Raw genomic sequence first — 24,477 nt, forward strand, 5'->3', positions numbered from 1 at the left:
GTACTAGTCTTACAAAGAATAAGTCCTGAGGTCGATTTGCTCGACTAAAGGTGGTGCTCCAGCATGGCCGCAGTCAAATGACTGAAACAAGTAAAAGAGTAAAAGAGTAATTAGCCGTCCTCCCACTAAGTTTGCTGGTTTTTTGTTAAAATTTGAAGCCATTATTATCCTTATTACTATTAATATTGTGTTAATTGTTAGGGTTATCTCTACACCCGGGGCGTGTTTGCCCCTTCATCAGTTCCCATTAATCGCCCTCAAAACATTACTTAAAGAGCCACAACACACAGCAGTGTAAAGTTATTGGATTGACCAATTTCACATAATAAACACTTTACTGGAAGCTGGTACGTAAATACTAATGACGTGTAGGAACACGGTATTTCGTTACACAACCATTAATATACTATAAAATATGGTAAGCATCTTGTAAGTCAGTAGCGCCTTCTACAAGTCATTAGTATTAATATTGTGGTCCTGTTGTTCTGACAATGAGTTATTGACCGTTAATTATAGTTAAGAGATTCTCTCTATAATTAGTTAACAATAGACAACCTCACAAGATCTTATCTGCCACGACAAAGTTGACTTTTCATTTTACCATCATTACGGCAAGAGTATTACAAATGTGTATACGGCTAGGCTGGAAAAGGCTATATATATATATATATATATGTATATATATATATATATATATATATAAGTAATACTAAGCAATAAAGGGTTTAGCAACGAATTGCCTTACCACATACCGAATTTAGAAATAGCAGTCAAAGAGTTATAGCTATTTCTTCTACTAAAAAGGGAGATCTCATTTAGTAGAAGAAATAGCTATAACTCTTTGACTGCTATTTCTAAATTCGGTATGTGGTAAGGCAATTCGTTGCTAAACCCTTTATTGCTTAGTATTACTTAAATTTTCCTCGAATGAGGCTTTTACATGCCGAAGACTACTTGGTGTAATTGATAATTATTCCAAATTAATTAATTTCACCCTTCATTATTACGGATATATATATATATATATATATATATATATATATAGATATATATATATATATAATATATATATATATATATATATATATACATATATATATCTGACCCCTGATTGTAATTATGTATATAATTATAGAATATATATATATATATATATATATATATATATAAGATATATATATGATATATATATATGTATATATATATACATACATATATATACATATATATATATACATACATATATATATATATTATATATATATATATATATATATATATACATACTACATATATATATGCATACATATATATATATATATATAATAATATATATATGTATATATATGTTGTTGATGTTGATTGTTGATTCTAGTTTCAGCTTATGAGCTGTGGCCATGCTGGGGCACCGCCATTTGGTGTTGCTACTTGGTTTCACTTCATGGAGGCTTTCTAGCAACTGCTATTTGGTGCATGAGAGAGTTCGATGCAGCTGCCCTCATCTGCCCCTCCTGCCGTGAAGTTGGTTCATCTGGGACACCTGACAGGAAGAGATCCAGCTTCATTTTAAAGACATCTGTATCCACCCCATGCAGGTCTCTCAGGTTCTTCGGGAGGATATTGAAGAGCTGTGGGCCTCGGAAGCCCAGGCTATCACAGAATCTTGTCCTACATCTTGATGGCAAGTTTGGAGTCCTAGGCACCACGCAGTGGCGCCCAGTTCTGGCATTTGCGTAACTCTCGATGCCAAAGTTCAGGACACTTCCCTCCAGGATCTTCCAGATGTATATATGGCATATCTTTCCCGCCTACGCTCCAGGGAATATAATTTTAATCTCTTGAGTCTTTCCCAGTAGCTTACATTCTGCATAGAGGCTATCTTCTTCGTGTAGCTTCGTTGGATCGCCTCAAGTTCTGTGATCAACTTGACACTGGATGGTGACCATAGCTGAGAGCAATAGTCAAAGTGGCTTAGGACAAGTGTCTTCCAGAGGACCATCATGGTTTCTTGTTCTCTTGTTCTAAAGGTTCTAAGAATCCATCCAGCCAGCCGTCTACATTTCATTGTCAGTTTAGCAACATGTACATGTACATAACTCATCATCACTCATGTGAATACCCAGGTCACGCACTGATTGGCCTCTGGGATTGCAATCCCTCTGGGTCCAGTGTATTCATTGGGTATTGCATTCAGTTTTGCATGCTGATAGTATAAAGCTTGAAACTTTCCAGCATTGAACTGCATGCTATTCTTTTCAGCCCATTTGTATATTTCGTCCAGCTCACATTGCAGGTGTTTAGTGTCCTCAGGGTTCTGTATTGCCTGTGAAACTTTTGTATCATCTGCATAACTTGTGATCGTGGCTCTCTGTGTGGCTGAGGGCATGTCTGAGAGGGCCATTATGAACAGTAGTGGTCCCAGAACAGTGCCCTGCGGAACACCGCTCACTATTTGTGTGTTAATGGAAGTGGCCCCATTGGCTACTACCACCTGACTTCTATCCTTCAGAAGTCATGAAGCCATTCTCCAGTTTTCCAACTATGTTGAGATCACGCAGTTTGTGACATATCATTCCATGATCGACTTATCAAAGGCCTTTGCAAAGTCGAGATATATCACTTCCACATTTGAGTGGTTGAGCAGCCGTTTCAGCACCCAGTCATAGTGTTATAGGAGCTGAGTTAAACAGCTTCTCCCTGGTCGGAAACCATGTTGGGTGTCGGGCAGCAAGTCATTCTCTTCAAGGAAGGTGATCAGCTTCCTTCTGACTATTCGTTCCATGACCTTGCTGATGTGTGAGGTCAGAGAGATAGGTCTATAGTTCTTGGCTTCCGCTCTGCTACCTCCTTTATGAATGGGGCATATTTTACCTTCCTTCAGTTTTCCTGGAAGTTTGCCAGCTGCAAGGAAGCTCTGAAAGAGGAACTGCAGTGGTCTTGCTAGGACTCTCTTACATGCTTTTAGGAGGATTGCCGGGAATCCATCGGGGCCAGTAGCTGAGTCTGTTTTCATTTCATCTATAGCCTTGGTTACATCGTCTTCCTTTATATCGATGTAATCTATCGTCGCCGCCTCTGATTTTATATCTGCAGTGGTAAAAAAGTCAGTTGGATTGGGGATTTGGAGATGCCCAAGGGGTGGAGTGAACACACTCTTGAATTGCTCATTCAGTATTTCACTTACCCTCATTGGTTTTCCTGTAAGTGTGCCATCCTTTTCGAGGAGTGGCCCTATTCTACAGTGCACTGTAGCTGTTTCTTTGGCATACCTGTAGAAAGCTCTGGGGTTAGATTTTATGTTTTCTATAGCTCAGGCTTCTTTGTCTGCTCTTTCTTTTTCATGGGGGAGTTGCAGACATTTTTCGATTTCCAACAGTTTTATTTTTAGGCGGGACTTTTCACTGCTTTCAATCTGTTTGTTTAGGCGATTTGAAAATTTCGTACGCCGTCTCATTAAAATTTTCCTCTCTCTGGGGATTTTGTTCTTGTGTACAGTGGCCTTTCTCCCTGGGACACATTTGTAGCATATGGCTTGCATTACAGACATGAATTGTTGAAGTTTCACGTCGATGTCTGGCGAGGAGAGACATTTAGGCCAGTTTTGTTTGAGGATCTCTTTCTCAATTGTTTCCAGTTGCCTTATGGTAGTTCAAGCTGGAAAGATTTTGAGGGTTTCTTGTAGGCTGCATGTCCATGCTCTCTTTTGGCCCGTACATGGTCAGCTCTATCATGTTGTGATCCGAGAGTATGTCGGTGTCACTTTCACATTATGGATGAGATCCATGTCATTTGTGAAGCAGAGATCCAGTGTGTTACCTGCCCTGGTTGGTTGGAGTATTACCTGCTCCATGTACAGGGTGTTGATGAGGTTCAGGAGGGACCTCGCCTGTCCTCGTTCACATCTTGTCATTCCTGGGAGAGAAAGGCCCTCGGGCCATCTGACATTGGGCAGATTGAAGTCTCCCATAAGAAGCACACCTATGTGTTGTTCTAATGTGGTTAGAACTTCTTCTATTTTTATAAGGCAGTCTTCAAACTTGCCCACATGGCTTGGGGCATCTGGAGGGCGATATGTAGCACACACAACTACATCAAGTTGCCTAATATGTACAATTAGTGTGTCACACACCGAGTTTGAGTATGACAAGAGGACCTGGGGTGTGAGGTCCTCACGGATGTACATAGCAACACCTCCATGACTCCTTTCTTTCCTGTCGGTCCGTAGTACAGCATACTGTGGTATGTGTAACTCCGCATCTGCTATGTCCGGTTTCAGGTGCGTTTCCGTAAGTGCTATGCATAAGGCTTGATTGCATGCAACAAAGTCTCTCAGGAACGGGATCTTTGTCCTGTTACTGAGTGTTTGCAGTCCTCTGATGTTCAGTAGGAGCATCGAGGTGAGGTGTATATATATGCATATATATATTTATATATATGTATATATATATATATATATATATAGGTAAACAGTAAAAATAATTACAGACATGGACAAGAACATGAAACACCACAGAGACGACACAAGAACCACAGGACGGGACATTCGAAGCCCTCAGTCATCAGTCAAGAACCAGATCATCTTAGCAATTTCGGCTGATTAATCTTGAGATTACTAGATCACGGCCAGCCCTCCAAGAAAAACTAAGCTGGAAGCGTAGATTTCTTGGAAGAAGGATCGAATGCATACGAACACCAGGACAGCAAAAGGGACAGATATAGAAAAAACAAAAAACAATAATGGAATACAGAAACATGAAATACAGAAGCATTAACGGTGAGAACAACAAGTGTCTTACGACTGATAACAAGCAAACAAATTTTTTCTCTGGCGCATTGGAAAAAGCCTTTATAGCGGCGGACGAAGAACAACGATGTTAACACGACGAGGGTCAGGAGCTGAAAGGCAGATTTCGGCAACAGTCACGTGACAGAGAAGAGAGAGAGAGAAAAGGGGGACAAAACGCAACAAAGAGAGAGAGAGAGAGAAAGAAGGAATCAGAGAGGAAGGGATGGGTGTCGAAGAATGACCTGTGAGTGCAGAGCGAGACAAAGAAATAGGAGGGTAGTGGAAGACTAGACCAAAGGATCAGAGGAAAGAGAAGATGAATAGAGAGAAAGTAAAAATGAGAGAGAGAGAGAGACAAACAGAGAGTCGTACCAATTATTAAGAATATGTGTTCACATTAATGATAAAGGGGGTACGGGGCGCCTGGAATATATGTTAAGGTATGTAGAAAAATACAACATGGACAAGAACGTATAACTCATAGAAGACGATACAATAAACATGGACAGGACATTCGAACCCCTCAGTCTTCAGTCAAGAACCGGATCATCGTAGTAATTTCGGCTGAAATTATATATATATATACGCACATATATATAATGTGTGTGTGCGTGCGTATATATATATATACATATATACATGTACATATCTGCGTATATAATACATGAACTACATATACATACATATGCACATGTAAATATATATATATATGCGTATGTATATATACATCTGCATACATACATACATACATACATACACACACACATATATATATATATATGTATATACGGAATGCATGTGCGCGCCGGTTTCATACCCACTCATACACGCACACACACACACGCACGCACACACACACACACGCACGCACGCACACACACACACACACACACACACACACACACACTTGCGAACGCGCTCACACACAATCACACACAGACAGAAACAGCGCACACAAAAACAATTTATCATCTTCTTTGGTAATGTCATATATTTTAAAGTTTAGGATTTGTCTTCCTCCTTTATCTTCTAATTTTCGCCTCTTTACCGGCAGAAGGCAATTATTTATAATGACTTGCTTTGCTTCAAGCGTGTTGTCTGTCATCTCTGGCATCCACCTGTTCCCCTATTAGTCAGTGTTAGATGCTGTAGAGCTGGAGCAACTTCCTGCTGCCACCGAGTTTTGAATCGATCTTGAATCGATGTTGCCATCCGTTCAAACTTTTTGAAGGAAGTTTGGGGCGTCGGAAGAAATGCGAGAGCCTATTCTGGCTTCATTCTTCTGTTATTTGACTATTACTACTACTACTACTACTACTACTACTACTACTACTACTACTACTACTACTACTACTACTCGGCGGGCGGAATTTGAACTGAGAACGTAAATTATTGTTGGTTCCTAGAGAACGGCATCAGATGGCGTGAAGAGGAAGATAAGGAAATCGGAATGGAGTGCCCAGTGGAACTATTACAAAAGGTTTGCCTCTTTGGCATGGCCAGAATAATCAGGAAATATTGGATAGTTGATAAAAAGAGGTAGCATGGTACGGCAGGTTGCGGGCAGTAAGTAACGTTACGCATGCAAGACTCTAAGAGTTTCAACAAAACCTGAGTAGATAATAATGACAATAACAATAATAATAATAATAATAATAATAATAATAATAAAATAATAATAATAATAATAATAATAATAATAATAATAATAATAATAATAATAATAATAATAATAATAATAATTATAATAATAATAATAATAATAATAATAATAATAATGATAATAATAATAAAGCGCACGAGCAATTGGCTGATAGGTGGGAGGAGAAACCTCTGCACGGCAAATATGTGGCCTGCAGCAAACAAGCTGATGTTGACCAGAAGCAAACCCATCAGTGGCTACGGAGCTCAGGGCTAAAAGCAGAGAGCGAAGGTTTCATCCTGGCTGCTCAAGATCAAAGCCTATTAACCCGGAACTACCAGGCCAATGTGATGAAAAATGGAGCAGACCCAAAATGCCGATTCTGCAACGACATGATTGAAACAGTGGACCATCTAATCTCTGGATGTAAAGTCTTAGCACCAGAGGAGTATGAATTAAGACATGACAGAGTTGGCCAATATCTCCACTGGCTAATAAGTCGGCATTACAATATCAAAACTGCCGACAAGTGGTATAATCACCACCCTGAGGCTGTAACTGAAGGAGAAAATGTAACCATTCTGTGGGACTTTCCAGTACATACAGACCGAACCATCAAGGCCAATAAACCAGATATTGTTGTGGAAGACCAAAACAATAAAGTTTGTTTATTGATCGACATGAGCATCCCCTGTGATCATAATATCTTGGCGAAAGAGTTTGACAAGCTCAGAAAATATAAAGACCTGCTCATTGAAATTGAGAAAATGTGGCATCTCAAGGTGGTTACAATACCAGTGATCGTAGGAGCATTAGGAATGATCAAGAAGGGAACCGAAAATTATATGAGAATGATCCCTGGCTTACCATCCCTGCAAGAAGTGCAAAAGATTGTCTTAACTGGTACATCACACGTATTGAGAAGAGCATTGTCGACGTGAGAACTATTACTACCCATGTATTTTAATTCAACTTAAAAAATAAAAAAATTGAACGAACTAGTGAGTTAGTTTAATGGCCTACCAATGTATACTATGAGTTTCTTTGCCCTAGGAGTCGGGAAGGCACTCGGCAAGAAATGGAAGCAAATTTGAAAGAAAAAAAGGATAATAATAATAATAATAATAATAATAATATAATAATAATAATATAATAATAATAATAATAATAATAATAATAAAGACTGAGAAATACCAGCTACTGCGGGACGAGATAGGAAAGTTATGGGACATGAGGAAAGTAATGGTGATACCAGTCGTAATTGGAGCATTAGGAACAGTTTCCAAGGGCTTTGAAAAACATATTAAGAAAATTGGAGCTGCTGTCAGGCTCCAAGGGATCCAGAAGACAGCATTGTTTTGTACAGCTCGCATTCTACGGAGAGTATCGTCTCTTCGAGTCAGAGGAGAAGGGACTACTTGAAACCTTTAGTGATTTATGATTGTTTGCTTTTAAGTAAAGAATAACCGGTAATTAAGAGCTATCTGAGGGCTTTCAGAATAGCAATAATAATAGCAATAACAACAACAACAACAATAATAATAATAATAATAATAATTATAATAATATAATAATATAATAATAATAATAATGATAATAATAATAAAGCGCACGAGCAATTGGCTGATAGGTGGGAGGAGAAACCTCTGCACGGCAAATATGTGGCCTGCAGCAACAAGCTGATGTTGACCAGAAGCAAACCCATCAGTGGCTACGGAGCTCAGGGCTAAAAGCAGAGAGCGAAGGTTTCATCCTGGCTGCTCAAGATCAAGCCTATTAACCCGGAACTACCAGGCCAATGTGATGAAAAATGGAGCAGACCCAAAATGCCGATTCTGCAACGACATGATTGAAACAGTGGACCATCTAATCTCTGGATGTAAAGTCTTAGCACCAGAGGAGTATGAATTAAGACATGACAGAGTTGGCCAATATCTCCACTGGCTAATAAGTCGGCATTACAATATCAAAACTGCCGACAAGTGGTATAATCACCACCCTGAGGCTGTAACTGAAGGAGAAAATGTAACCATTCTGTGGGACTTTCCAGTACATACAGACCGAACCATCAAGCCAATAACCAGATATTGTTGTGGAAGACCAAAACAATAAAGTTTGTTTATTGATCGACATGAGCATCCCCTGTGATCATAATATCTTGGCGAAAGAGTTTGACAAGCTCAGAAAATATAAAGACCTGCTCATTGAAATTGAGAAAATGTGGCATCTCAAGGTGGTTACAATACCAGTGATCGTAGGAGCATTAGGAATGATCAAGAAGGGAACCGAAAATTATATGAGAATGATCCCTGGCTTACCATCCCTGCAAGAAGTGCAAAAGATTGTCTTAACTGGTACATCACACGTATTGAGAAGAGCATTGTCGACGTGAGAACTATTACTACCCATGTATTTTAATTCAACTTAAAAAATAAAAAAATTGAACGAACTAGTGAGTTTAGTTTAATGGCCTACCAATGTATACTATGAGTTTCTTTGCCCTAGGAGTCGGGAAGGCACTCGGCAAGAAATGGAAGCAAATTTGAAAGAAAAAAAGGATAATAATAATAATAATAATAATAATAATATAATAATAATAATAATAATAATAATAATAATAATAATAATAAAGACTGAGAAATACCAGCTACTGCGGGACGAGATAGGAAAGTTATGGGACATGAGGAAAGTAATGGTGATACCAGTCGTAATTGGAGCATTAGGAACAGTTTCCAAGGGCTTTGAAAAACATATTAAGAAAATTGGAGCTGCTGTCAGGCTCCAAGGGATCCAGAAGACAGCATTGTTTTGTACAGCTCGCATTCTACGGAGAGTATCGTCTCTTCGAGTCAGAGGAGAAGGGACTACTTGAAACCTTTAGTGATTTATGATTGTTTGCTTTTAAGTAAAGAATAACCGGTAATTAAGAGCTATCTGAGGGCTTTCAGAATAGCAATAATAATAGCAATAACAACAACAACAACAATAATAATAATAATAATAATAATTATAATAATAATAATAATAATAATAATAATAATAATAATAATAATGATAATAATAATAATAATAATAATAATAATAATAATAATAATAATAATAATAATAATAATAATAATCATAAAGGTCACCGGGAGCGTTTAACATGTGAGACAACAAATGGAGCCTAAAATAATTGACAAAGTGTTGGACTATATCCGAGTAAGTAATAACTCATTAAAATTTATTTCTATTTATTTCTATTTTCCAAATGAAACGATGTACTTCAACTTTGTATCAGCAGCACTCGCATAACACGTGTAAACACGTTCGCCACATTACGATCCAATCAACATCAGACCATCTCCGTCCACAGTCGAAATGCACAAAAAAGGAAAAATAAATTAAATCATACTCGTATTATTCAACCCAAGGATAACAAACGGGAAGTACGTACTTTAAACTTGTTACACAAAAAGTACGAAAACTACTCGTGCAAAATTCATTGAACACCAGAAATGAACAGACCGGTACCCTCCGAAAATGATGACGATCAACATAAAGGGCCGGACGTTATTCCTCATGTCTCGCAAATAAAATCAAAAAAGCATAAATATACACGTGGAGAATATATTTCAATCCTACACACTTATTTTACTGCAGTGCTCTACACAGAACGGAAAGACAACATACATATATATATATATATATAAACTATCTGGAAGAAAAATTACCTACATAAAGATTTGGATACACTAATGAGCCCTAATAAACTAGCTAACATATTGAGATATATTCTCAAAACAAACAAACAAAAATATCAGAAATAGAAACAGAACACTTAACAGGAAATACACGTCAGGCAAACGTAGATAGTAAGCACACAATATCATATGATAAGTGGTGGGACTGTAAAACACGAAGACAGAAGTAGCATTTCCAACAAAAACGAAGTAAACAACGAAAGACAACAAACGCAGACCAAAGAAATGTACAATGATGGGCAAAATGCACCAAAGCAGAACACCACGGACAAAAATATAAACGGGGTGGGGGGTGGGGATACGAAACAAATCTAAAATTTGGAAACAATAAAGGTGGAACTAATGATTATGATACTCTGAAAATGAGCATAATCAAAGAATTGAAAGCCATAGATCTCAGTATGGACCACCGATTGGACCTCGGAAAAATCAAAATTGATAATAGAACATCAATAATAAATGGTATGAAACGGGCTGCTACAGAAACAAATGTTAATTTGACCATGCTACAATGATATGATATATGCAGCAGTTTCTGGGGCCACAAGAGAAGCTGGATATCCCCTCAAACCCATCCAAACAGGAGTATCACCACCCAAACAAACCCTGTGGATAAATAATATACAGAAAAATAAGAGAAGGGTTCAGTCAATCCTTAATGAAATCAGTAGACAATGAACACTAATAAGCAACAAGAAGAGAAAAAAATACTACATAAATAGAAAATTACAGAACAAAGTATACCCGAGGTAAAAGAACAACTAAAGCAAGATATCTTCACCAAAGCACAAAGAATCCGCCGTTATGAGAAACACCAACGTTTCTTTGAAGAAAACGATCAGTCCAGCTCCAACCCCAAAAGATTCTATTAAGAATTTGGCAAAATTAAAATAGAGATCAATGCAGCACCATCAGCAGAAGTGGAAGAATTTTAGAAAGAAATATGGTCGGCGAAAGAACAACCTCAGAAAAGGTGTGTCAAAACAACAAATATAGCAACACAGCACCTGAACAACTCTGGACCCTTATAACACCTGAAGACGTCAACCAGGCATTGCAAAGACTAAGCAACTGGAAGGCACCGGACACGACAAGATCCCCAACTTTTGGTCAAAATACCTGACAGGAACACATAAAAAGCTGGCTGAGAATTTTAATGACATACTAGCAGAGCCAGAGGAGATGATTGAATGGCTCATGGAAGGGAAAAACTATCCTAATTCCCAAATCCACTGAAACGGCTACTCCACAACATTACAGACCGATGACTTGTCTCTCAACAATTTACAAAGTCTTTACTGCAGTAATATCAATTTTGGAGAGCCACTGAAGATGTACGTGGACAGAATCCTGGACTTTGCTAAAAAAGGGGCAATTAAAAAATAGAAACAGAGGGCTTAATTGTAGCAGCCCAAGAGCTGCAACAAACAACTTACGAAAAAATATATGGAGAGAATGTGTCAGAAAAATGTAGAGCTTGTGGAACCTGGAATGAGACAGTGGCACAGATTGTGACGGAATGCCCCAAGTTGGCACAGGAAGAGTAGAAGAAATGGAGGCACGACCAGGTTTTAAAAGTTTTACACAGGAATCTGTGCCAGAAATGGGGATTTGAAGCTAGAAATACATGGTACAATAATCGAATCGAAAGAGTACTGGAGTTGGAAAAATTAATCGACAGGACATAATAATTAAAGATAAAGAAAAGTGGAGTTGCTTGGTGATCGATGCATCATGTCCGTTCGATTTCAGGATTATAAAGAAAGAAGAGGAAAACCAAAAAACAAAAAAAAACAATACTCTTAACATTTGAAATAGGAAGAATTGATGCGTTGGTAAGAGTAAGCAAAGATATAGGTAAATGGCTGAAGGAGGTTGGGAGAGAATGCTCTGTAGGGCTTCTACAGAAAATTTGTTTCTTAGGGATAGCAAGGATTATCAGGAAGGTTCTAAGCACTTGAAAGACTGCTGAAAACTTGTGGATACCTAAGGTTATGAGTAGTAAGCCGCTACCCACATAAATCCTACCAGGAACAAGGCCGAACCTGAGTCAAACCAAAATAATAGTAAGAGCAATAATAATAATAATAATAATAATAATAATAATAATAATAATAACAATAATGATGATGATGATGATGATGATGATGATGATGATGGCGATGATGATGATGATGATGATGATGATGATGATAATAATAATAATAATAATGATGATGATGATGATGATGATAATAATAATAATAATAGCTAAACAGTTGAAATAGCCAAAACTCATTTCATATAATTGTGAATTCCGTGTGTTAAAGAGTGGTAGACACCTCTTCTTGGGAGTTCTCTACTATCCGACTTGTCTTTACGTTGGGGTCTGTTAGCCCCATTCTACTTCGTTTTATGGTGAAAACGCTTGGCTTAGTGGTTAGGGTATTCAGCTTATGATCGTTAGGTTGCGAGTTCGATTCCTGGCGGCACTTTGTCTCCGTGAGGAAGGAAGACACTTTATTTCACATTGCTCTTGTTCACCTAGCTGGCAAAAATGAGTTGTACCTGTAATTAAAAGGGTCAGCCTTGTCACACTCTGTTTCACGCTGAATCTCCTTGAGAACCACGTGTCTGTGAATTGCCCAGCCACTTACACGTTAGTTTCACGAGCAGGCCGGGATGTTGATAGGTCAGCCGGAACACTCGTCGTCGTAACTGACGGAGGACCACAACTTCTTTTTATGTTCCTCTTGTTTTTGTCCAGGCTTTACCTTGTCCTGAAACCTTCAAGACTATGGTGGGCGAATGCTGCCAGGATCCTCCTCTGCCTTGGTTCCTTGCTGCTTTACTATCGACTTCATACAATGTTTCTTCATATTTATATTTTAGTTTCTATTTTATTTAATGACTTCTTATAAAGCCTTGGATAAATATTTCCTGTCAACTGACCTCTGGTCAGCGATCTCTGTACCATAAATGATGGCGGAATATTTACTAAAGTCTTTAACGAGAGTCATAGGAGTAGCGAAAGCTATTGAAATTCACCAACATAAACTGACTGAAATATTAACATAAATATTAAGAATAGAGAAGATAATTATGTTGCAGAATGTCAGTAGAAGATCAGCGACGTTCTTTGTTGAATAGTCCGCAGTCATCACAAGATAGCAATTACTTTAAAATCTACAATGCAAATAAAATATGTTAATATTTTCACGGATTATAATTGAATATATAAGTAAATAAGATGCAGGTGAAACGATACAAACAGACGTGAATTCGTGATATGAGTTGAAATATTTAATAAAGCTACAGATTTATCGCTTAAGATGTACTAAATTTATATTCCGACGCATACAGCGGTAAATATTGAACAAGAATTATGTAAAAGCCGTGAAACAATGCATTTGTCTGATGATTATCAAAATTAACGTCCCCGGGAGCTACATTATTAGACCAGCTGAGAATTGAAGATGCGGCCTATTTGAATGATTTAATATGCAATAATAATGGAGTGGCACTAAGGGGCATTCGGTAAAATTGATTTAGGCTTTATAATGTAAGTTGATGGCATAGAACCATTTTATATGGAAGTAAAATGACGCCATCAGGTCTCAGAAATACTTTAAAACAAATAACCACACACACACACACACACACACACATATGCATAGAAACGCACTCGTACATATGTATCTCTCTCTCTCTCTCTCTCTCTCACACACACATACATATATACATAGACATACATATATACATACATATATATAGATATACTTATATGTATACATGCAAAGCGCCCATAAATTATGAAAAAAGATCAGAACAGTTCCACAGAGGAATGTTACAGGTACATAAGGGTGGATGAAAACATATCTTACAATGGCACCAGTAACAAGACACGTGTCACTAAATATTACAGCAGGATAAAGAGAATAGGGATCTTGGAACTCTCTGTAGTCAATAAAACTGTGGCCCACAATGTGTTTGCAGTGCCAATACTTATACTAATATTTGAGTTGCTTGATTGGACGCTTGATGAAGTAAACCCCGCAAGGTAATAACCAGCACACGTAATTTGCGCATCAACAGTGGCGTAGACTGCTTCTACCTAAAATGAAAAGAAGGCGGTTGGGAAATAACATCAATCCATGCTGCCTTTGAATGTCGTATAATATCCCTTTGGCAACATCTTTTAACCACCAAGTTTCAAAGTGCATTCCTTGACCATGTCTGCATACAGCACAGGCTGGTAACATTATGAGACTTGGGAAGTTGCTCCTTGAGCAGCATTCTTTGTCTGATAAACTTAAATGCATGCCCAAAGAAGTCGCATGATTGCCGCAATGTATCATTAGGTGAAAGGATGAGCATATTTGAGCAGAGGGCAATGCATGGATATGTTAGTAGAAAGATCTGGGATGATAGTAGCATCAAAGGTAGTCTATCATGGGCCAGCAACTGGATTACTAACTCCCACTTTGAAGGGTATGCGTTTGCCATCCAGGAACAAGAAATATCAAACAAGTACCTGATGCACAAAAGAAACATAGACGCAGGAAGAGCAGCAAAATGTGATAATCGATGTAGACTCTGTGGAGTTAACATCGAAGATATCACCCACATCATAAGCAGTGTGTCCGAAAATGTCTTCACAGTAATTCCTACCAATTAGACATTATGTTGTCGCTAAGACACTGTACAATGAGATCCGTCGGAAGGATAACCACGAGGCCAAAGAAATAGAGTGTGTTTCTTTTTCGGACATATGAACTACGGACGATATAAATATAAATATAAATATAAATAAATAAATAACACGGAATTTTGCCAGTGAGCAGGTCGCGGTTTCAAAGCGACGAAAATATTTTGACAAATTAAATTTAAATGTTGAAATGAATCTAACGGTTTTTGTGTATTTCTTAAATGGCTTATAAACACCTTCCATGCTGCAATTGTTTTCGTTCCAGCAAACGATCTCAGATCAGGTCACTTGCTATGCAAGTACATCTCCGTATATATATATATATATATATATATATATATATATATATCCCGTGAATGAAACGAGACTGTTTTCCAAAATGGAGGTGAACAACTTTCTACATGTGATCGGCTTGAAAAATTGTTAAGATACTAGGATATTTTAACTCTTTAACTTGGACGTTCGACCTGCTAGTAATAGCTGTCAAATCTCTTTAAGGAAATACACAAACGATCTGAAGTTTAAAGAAGAGAGAAAGGACTGATAGTCATACATTTAATGATTAATCAAAGATTTTGGTTTGAAACTGCTTGAGATCGAAAGGCGGGGCGGGGTGGGGGTTAGGAGAAATCTTTTGATGAAGGTTTCTTTTTAAAACTACCTGAAGTCTAATTCTAGTCGCTCCGAAGGAAAGCCTTGAAACCATTGAAGAAACAAAAAACGATATTATTACTGCCATCAGGACGATAGTGATGATGATAAAAATCATGATGATTATCACCATTAGCCTCCCTATCATAACCACAATCATCATCATCGACAACACGATTCAACCAGCGTCTTACTAATTATACCTGCAGTTGATTCCTACCTGACTCTTTAATCTAACAAACTACACGTTCTCTCTGTTGGAGCTGGTTACTATGGAAACTAATCTAATAACGCACTTATTTTATATGTTGTTGTTGTTGTTGGGGTTGTTTATAGTAATGCAATTATTGCTTGCGATGTTGCTGCTGCTGCTGCTACTACTGCTGCTGTTGCTGTTGCTGTTGCTGCTGTTGCTGTTGATGTATTTTCTTATAGGCTTTAGTGATGATGTTAATGATGACTTGTTGTTGCTGTTGTTGTCGTTGTTGGAGGTGGTGGTGGTGGTGGTGGTGGTGGTGGTGGGGATATTAATTTCAGTCTCGGCTGCAAGTGAGGTCGATGATATTCGTTGAAATTATTCTAGTATTTCTGCAGTTGTTGCTGTTGATGATGATGATGATGACGAATTTCTTTTATATAAATAGCGACGATTGTTATATAAAATACAGACTGACAACTGTATTATTAACCTATGATGAATACGAGGTGTGTGTGTGCGGGGGGGGGGGAGATGTTCCTAACAACACAAAAAGACAGGAAAACAGCATTCAACAGAAATGGAGTCGCTTCACTTTTAATGTATGAATCCCGTGTTTTGCACCCATTTCGAAATCTACCGTTATCAAATAGAAATGTGATAATATTGGGTCCAAATTTTGACACAAAGCCATCAATTTCGGGGGAGGGAGTAAGTCGATTACATCGACCCCCTAGTGCTTATCTGGTACGTATTTTATGGACCCCGAAAGGATGAAAAGCAAAGTCGACACCGACAGGATTTGAAAACAGAACGTAAAGACGACCGAGATGCCACAAAGCATTTTGCACAGTGCCGTAACGAATCTGCCAGCTCGCCGCCCCTGGCGCAGCGGCACACATGCATCGGATTGCGTAGTGTGATAGAGTGACACTTAGAGTCGTTACAAGAATTTCCTATTCCCAAGGATCATTGCTTGCTGCTGCAAAACCGTGATTCTTTCGAATTTTCCAAAATTATCTTTCGTTATTTCTTTCAGTTTCTATTGCCGGAGTCGTTTGCTCCAAACTGTTCCGTCTGGCAACAGCAGCAGCAGCAGCAGCAGCAGCAGCAACGATGGCCGTTGGAATTGTGAGGATGGTTTTGTTAAGAATTTTCAACCCTTGTTGGAAATTAGTTGTTGTTGTTCCGCTTCCCCCGAATAAACTGATTGCTATGAGACAGACAAATGGTAAGATGAAGAATACTAAGAATGTTGCTCGCATGGATCTAATTACAGTGTGGCATATTCTTCTGAGATTCATATTTAATCTTCTGGTCCTTGTTTTACTGAAACCCGGTTGCTTCATCAATGAGATTTAATGGTGTTTTATCTCAGTCGGAGAAAGAATAACAGCAGTTTTGACCTTTTCAGGGTCTAAAGAAGTGCTAGAAGGAAGACAAGAAGTTCTTAACTAACTGGAGACTTGATCTTAATGTATCACACAGGGTGAACACCCTTTAAAAACATCAATAGACCAGGTGGTGGTGTTACATAGGACAATGGATTAAGTCTAGCATCGAAGAAAAGAACTGAAATGCATTCCCGTCGCGACCGTCCTCCTTTGGTTGATCTGAGTCTATGGTAGAAAACATTGGTCCCGAGTGCCATGCAGTGGGAAAGAAGTAGAAACTTTGGAGATAGGAAGCGAATATTTTAATCCTCCGTCAATGACTGATTTTTAATTGTACAAGTGTCATATGCTTTACTCTACAGCTGTTTCCACGACTTTAGTATAAATATTATCAACTATTTAATGATTGAAAAATTAATAGATAATTATTATAATCTGCCCAATTTTCAAGAAAGGGAGCCGCGAGGACCCGCTTAACTACCGACCAGTTTCCCTTACTTCAATAATCAGCAAGATGTTCGAAACCATCCTTAAGAAAAGTATGTTGCTCCACCTCCAAAACACAACCTCTGTCTTTGATTCCCAATACGGCTTCGTGCCGAATAGATCATGCTTGACCAACTTACTGGTAATGGAAGAATTGGTGACGCGCATCCTCGATGATGGTGATGCTGTTGACATCGTTCTATTGAACTTTGTCAAAGCTTTTGATTCGGTTAACCACCGCCTATTACTTGTCAAGCTTCAAGCATATCGCTTCCATCCGGATATTGTACGATGGGTTGGTGTATTCCTCTCAGATCGCTCCTTCCAAGTCCAAGTTAATAGTTCGCTGTCCGACCTCTTCAGTGCGAGCATTGGCGTGCCTCAAGGTTCAGTGCTTGGGTCCTTATTGTTTTTAGTCTTCATAAATGACTTCCCGGCGACCTCACGCAACACACACTTCTATTTGCCGATGATGTCAAACTGGTCGCTCCTCGCGGTGATATAGAGGATCTTCGTCGATACCTCCACCAAGTTTGGGGATGGTCTAACGAATGGGACCTGTGTCTGAACGTGTCAAAGTGCTGTCATCTGCCTGTTGGCTCTTCTCCTGCAACTCAACCTGATTTCGAGCCGGGTCGTCTGTTGCTGGAGAGGACCGACCAGGTAAAGGACCTGGGTATCTTGGTGGATTCTTCCTTTTCGCCTTCGGCCCAGTGCGTTCATGTTACCAACAAAGCACGCGGAGTTCTGTTTTTGATTCGACGGTCATTCGGAATGCTCACAGCAGCCATATTCCTACCGCTCTATGTCACGCTGGTGAGACCCATATTGGAGTATGGGATTCAAGCCTCTTCTCCTTATCTCCTCAAAGAAATACATCATCTCGAAAGAGTCCAGAAGCTGGCTACCCGCATGGTTCTTGGTCTCAAGCATTTGTCTTATGAAGAAAGGCTGAAGACGCTCGACCTTTACTCTCTAGAAAAACGACGACGCCGTGGTGATCTCATTCTCGCCTACAACATCATAAGCGGAAAGTGTAACCTCTCGAAAGAGCTGTTCTTCACTCCTGCTCCAGAGCGTCGGCTTTGGGGTCACTCCGAAAAGCTCTATCTTCGACGATTTCATCTCAATCGAAGGAGAGGGGCTTTCTCCGTCCGGGTTGCGGATCCGTGGAATAAGCTGCCGGACGAGATAGTGAAGATGCCGACGACCGCTCGATTCAAAGTCTCTCTTGACCAGAAATGGCCTGAACTCTTTGCATGAACACCCTCCGTGTACATAACTCCATGTCCCCCTACATGGCCTTGCTTTTTGCTTTTTGAGCCAAAAAATTAACTTAACTTAACTTAACTTAACTTATTATGCAAATAATTAATTCAGTCGAATGTTGTGAGAAAAATATTTCAACAGGAACATTTTCTGAAATATAAAAATCAAAACCAAGCAACTGCATATAATATAACAAAGAAAGAGAAGATATAAAAAATAAAAATAAATATACGTAAAGAAGTATATAACTACACATGTACAAACATGTTATACATACATGCAAGCACACATGCATACATACATGCATACATACATACACACACACGCATATATATACATATATATATATATATATATATGAACGCATGCACACACACGCACCTATTATGCATACATGCACACACACAAACGCACACACAAATACATATGTTGGATAATAAAACGAATGGTTTACAAGTGGTAGCTTACTGGTAAAGCACGGTCACTTTGACAGTGATTGTTATGTAAATGGCAAATGAAAGACGGAAGATGGAGTATACGAGGATTTATTATTAATAACAACAATTGTTTCGACACATCTAGGATAGATTCCTCACGGGTGGGACACTCAACCACTCGTTCAGGAGCACCCGGCGGCGCAGGTGTGTCTCGTCGGGGGATAAATAAACGTAGACGGTGGAAATAAGCCAGACGGAGGAAATATCTGTTTGACCGCTTTTCTTTCTTCAAAACGAGAAGTTACATTGCGGAACTGTTGTTTTTATGAGTTGCATTTATTTATCACCCGCTGAGATACATCTGCACCACCGGATGCTCCCGAACCAGTTGTTGAGTGTCCCACCCGTGATGAATCTATGCTAGATGTATCAAAACAATTGTCGTTATTAATAATAAATTCTCGTATATTCCATCTTCTGTCTTTCATTTGCCATATATATATATATATATATATATATATATATATATATATATATATATATATATATATATATATATATATATATAAAATGGTAACAAAAACAGGACAGTAACGACAGTACAAAATATAAACAGTAAAAGACAGGACAAGGAGAATAACAAGACAAGAAGGACTGTTAACGCCGAACGAGAAAAAGTATTACGAACGCTATTTTTTAGAACGGCGAAGGAGCAACAGAAAATGCCGTCCACACTTCAAGGAAGTCAGGTCAGAAAGACAGTAGCAGAGCTCTCGTCGCGAGTCAACGACGGGAGGGAGGAGGAGGAGCATATTTGTAGGAGGTTGAAAAGGAACACACGAGTTGATATATATATATATATATATATATGGAAAAAAGTCAAGGTAGAAAATGCTAAAAAAATTTTATAAAAAATATTTCAGTACCGGTTTCGGCCATTGAGACTTTTTCAACTGTAAGTATGGAAAACAAATTTGAGAAAAATTAAATGAAAAGTTTTTTAAAAGAATATTTGCATAGTATTCAAATACAAGGGGCATGTTCCTTGTTTCTGCCTCTCACTGTCTCTCACCCCTTCTATTTGAATACTATGCAAATATTCTTTTAAAAAAATATTTCATTTAATTTTTCCAAAATTTAATCGTTTTCCATACTTACAGTTGAAAAAGTCTCAATGATAGAAACCGGTACTGAAATGTTTTTTATAAAATTATTTTAGTATTTTCTACCTTGACTTTGTTCCATATATATATACCACTTGCTATAATCAGATCCATCGCTCCAAAACCACACCGGTAAATCACTATTAAGATACACACGGGCAAAGCAATGAACATAGGAGAAACAGGCTTACCTTGCGTGGAATACATACGTAAGGAATGTATATTTCAATATAAGTTGGTTTCACCCTTCATGTGACAAACATACTCAGGGATCGTCAGTTGAAAATAACATTTTTAACATCTATTTCTGAAATATTCATCAGATTACTTCATGTTTGCTCTTTACTTTCAACGCCCCCGTGACATTTAAAACAAAACTATCGTGAGCCGGTATAAATTTAAATAAAGAAGTATTATTTCCGTTATGAATGATAACAATAAGGTCGCCAGCAACTTTACACCTTTACAGAGAATGTTTGTCAAACTGGGGGTGAAACCAATTGATATTGAAACATACATTCCTTACGTATTTATTCCACGCAAGGTAAGCCTGATTCTCCTATGTTCATTGCATTACTCGTGTGTATCTTAATAGTGAATTAGTGATGGTTTTGGTGCGATGGATCCGATTAGAGCAAGGGGTATCTAAATACCCTACTCAAACTAAATTTAGCTTATATTTTGCCTGTAAAGGTGTAAACGTGCTACCTACCTTATCATTATCATTAGTAAGGGTAATAACTTTCCCCGGCATACACATTTTCATACGCATATACATATGTATGTATGTATATATATATATATATATATATATATATATATATATATATATATATATACTTACACACATAGACACACGTACGCTTACACATGTTCGCATAAACACACACACTCGAGCATATACACCTATACACATAAATATATACACATGTACACACATATGAATAGGCACATACTCACATACACACTCATATATAATTATACAGAAACATGCATACGCGCACACGCGCATGAGCATACACGCGCATGAGCATACACGCGCATGCGCACACGCACAAGTACACTCATATCCAAGAATACATTAGTTTCATCTGATATTTTCACTTTTTTACGTTTCATGAAAATTAAATTAAGGGGTTCAAGCCAACCTAACGCTACACAAATTCCCTTTTGATGGTGATGATGAGGACGACGTCGATGATGACAAACCACAGTGATAACGATGAGGATGGTGATGATGATAGTGATGATAATGTCAGCGCTAATCATCAACCGCCGCTCAACGACATCTCATTCCTTTATCTCTTTCCTCTTAATTCTTTTATTCTTGTTTTAGTTACATTCTTCTCCAAATTCTTTTTATTCTTTTTGCTTTTCTTTCTTTCTTCTATTTTTTTTTCAACTTGAACATATTGTTTTAATTCAAGGGATTTAGACACACGGACCTCAGTAACTTTTAGTCCGGGCCCGGGATCAGTTTAATGTAAACAACTTATTATTTCTGAATTTCAAATGTTTTATAAAAAAAATTGATATTCTCTAGAAATATCCGGAATAAAAGTGGTGAAACACGCACCCCACCTCCACCCTTGTTAGCTCACAAGATCCCACATCCTTATCCTAATGGAATCCTCGATCCAATGCATTTCACTCCCCGCTTCTCTAATTTATCCCACCCCTACTCTTCCAAATATATCCCCTTTCACGATCCACTACTGTTTAAAATATGTCTTTCACTTCTCCCCAAAGCTCAATCCATTGAACTCATTCACTGCGGAATGTGCAACGAACATCCTCCTCTCACATAAAGCTACAAACTCCTAATGTGGATTTCACTTAACTGCAATTTAACGTCGTGCGCGCGCGTGTGCTTATATATCGGTCAGGAATGTACTACAAAACATCCCCACAACCCAGAGCCATAGCAATTTACTGGGGCGAATCCAAATATAACCAGCAGACAGATGCGGCGATCCTACATTTAATAATTTGAACGACATAATAATGAAATCTGCCCTCAGAGATTTACCATCAAAAGACGTCAGTTTTTTAATACAAATTATGTACGATGTTTTGGAACCCATGTCTCATAGTACCATTTGGTACATCATAGTACCATTTGGTACATCATAGTACCATTTGGTACACAGCAGCCACACACTGAAAGGTCGTAAAAAGTTCGTCACAACTGAAAAGTACTTTATATTTGTCAGGAGCTTGAAAAATGCTATGAAAATCTTAAACAATGAGTATAAATTAGTATAAATGGTATATATGATGGGTGCAAACTCGTGTTCGAGTATCGCCGTCGCCTAATCAAAACGTCCCACGCATGCGATGGCTACGACCGGCCATTTTTGTGATAGGTCTTACTTTATTTTTCAAGCGATGCCTGTGCATGATGACTTTTTTATAGTTGGGAGGGATTTGCACAGATTCAATCCCACTCTCTGAACAGGGACAATGTAAAGTTGAAAAGTTTTCTCATAGAGTTTCTCTCTCCGAGACAATCGTTGTAACAACAACAGAGACAGCTCCCACTCCCAGTGGGCCAACCGCTTACCTGGACATCAACCCAGGTATTTACACGTTCCCGCACACACACACACACACACACACACACACACACACACACACACACACACACACACATATATATATATATATATATATATATATATATATATATATGCATACACATGTACACATATTGGTCGTTCATTGCTCATGACTCTAAAACCACATCAAATATTCATACAGCATGCTTCTGTATGAATATTTGATGTGGTTTTAGAGTCAAGTTTTTACTGCTATATCTAGCATGGTTGTATCTTTAAGATACCCTTAATTATAATTTTAATAATAATTTATATATATATAATACACTGCATTATTTTGAGATTGCTAGTGTTAACAATACCCGCAAATAAAATACAGACTGGAGTTGCAGTGCTGCAAGTGAGCTATATTCCGCTTAATAATCTGAATGGAGGCAATGCAAGCGGAAACTAGAGGAACATAATTAATAACCACGCTCAAACTTCCATCTATGGGCCGTTTCAGAGACGTGCCAAGTAATATGATATATTTCATATTTTTAAAACTGACACTTCCCTTATCAAGATCTTTTCACACAATACAGAAAAAACATACAGAAATACAATTATACAGTTACATACCAGCCAGCCAAAAAAAAAAAAAATGTGTGTGTGTATAAATATATATTATAGTTTAAATTTGCATAAAAACGAAAGACGAAGACAGGTGTATGCACAACAAACAGGTGTATTAGTTTGACGCTCGGGAAAGTGAGAAAGTATTTTACGTTTCGAGTCTACGCTCCTCAACAGAAAGGAATAAGATAAAATAATCAGAGAGAATCAACGTACGGAGTAAGAAAAAAACAGAAAGTTCAAAAATGTTCAAAAAGGTTCAAGGAACTCAATCTATTTTTACAATAATATAATCAACCTAAAGATGGGACCCTGACAAGTTCTACTCCGGCCTCGGCCGTAGTGGTGATTCACCTCCTGCAACTGAAGCTTTACCACCCGACGTAGTTTAATGTTAGATCATTATATATAAATAAACACACGAATACATATGTATGAGTGTGTATCAATGTTTATATAAATATATTTATGTATATACTTGCATGTTTGTGTATGTGTTTATATTAGACATTTTAATTTTCATACTAAATTCGCCAACATGTCCAACCTCATCTCTTTGTCGCTCATCCTACCTTTAATACCTTCCAGCCTCCTCTATGAATTCGCTACTTTCTGTTTTCCTTCCGATATTTCTTTTTTCTTTTTTATCCAATTTTTCTGCTTTGAATTCTTTTCTTCAACGCAGAATAAACCACCTTTATGTCACCCATCATCCTCTAATCACAGAAACTGTAGCGAAACTACCCAACTGATTGTTTAGTTTTTGTTTATTTTTACTACTTTAATTGACTTTCTGGTCTTTAGGCGGAACACTTCAGGTTTCTCTTTTTTGATTTCCTTTTTTACAATT

The 24,477-nt window shown here is 38.0% G+C and overlaps 1 long non-coding RNA gene across 1 annotated transcript in view; it reads right to left on the reverse strand.

Annotated features, from left to right (window-relative positions):
- LOC118764938 overlaps positions 1 to 7,814 on the reverse strand; it is a 21,264-nt gene extending 13,450 nt beyond the window's left edge. Inside the window, exon 1 of the long non-coding RNA XR_005000777.1 lies at positions 7,681 to 7,814. This is a non-coding gene — a long non-coding RNA (uncharacterized LOC118764938). The remainder of the gene's footprint in view (positions 1 to 7,680) is intronic.
- Between the last annotated feature and the right edge of the window lie 16,663 nt (positions 7,815 to 24,477).

Source organism: Octopus sinensis, linkage group LG9 (genome assembly GCF_006345805.1).
Source record: "Octopus sinensis linkage group LG9, ASM634580v1, whole genome shotgun sequence".
NCBI classification, from domain to species: domain Eukaryota; kingdom Metazoa; phylum Mollusca; class Cephalopoda; order Octopoda; family Octopodidae; genus Octopus; species Octopus sinensis.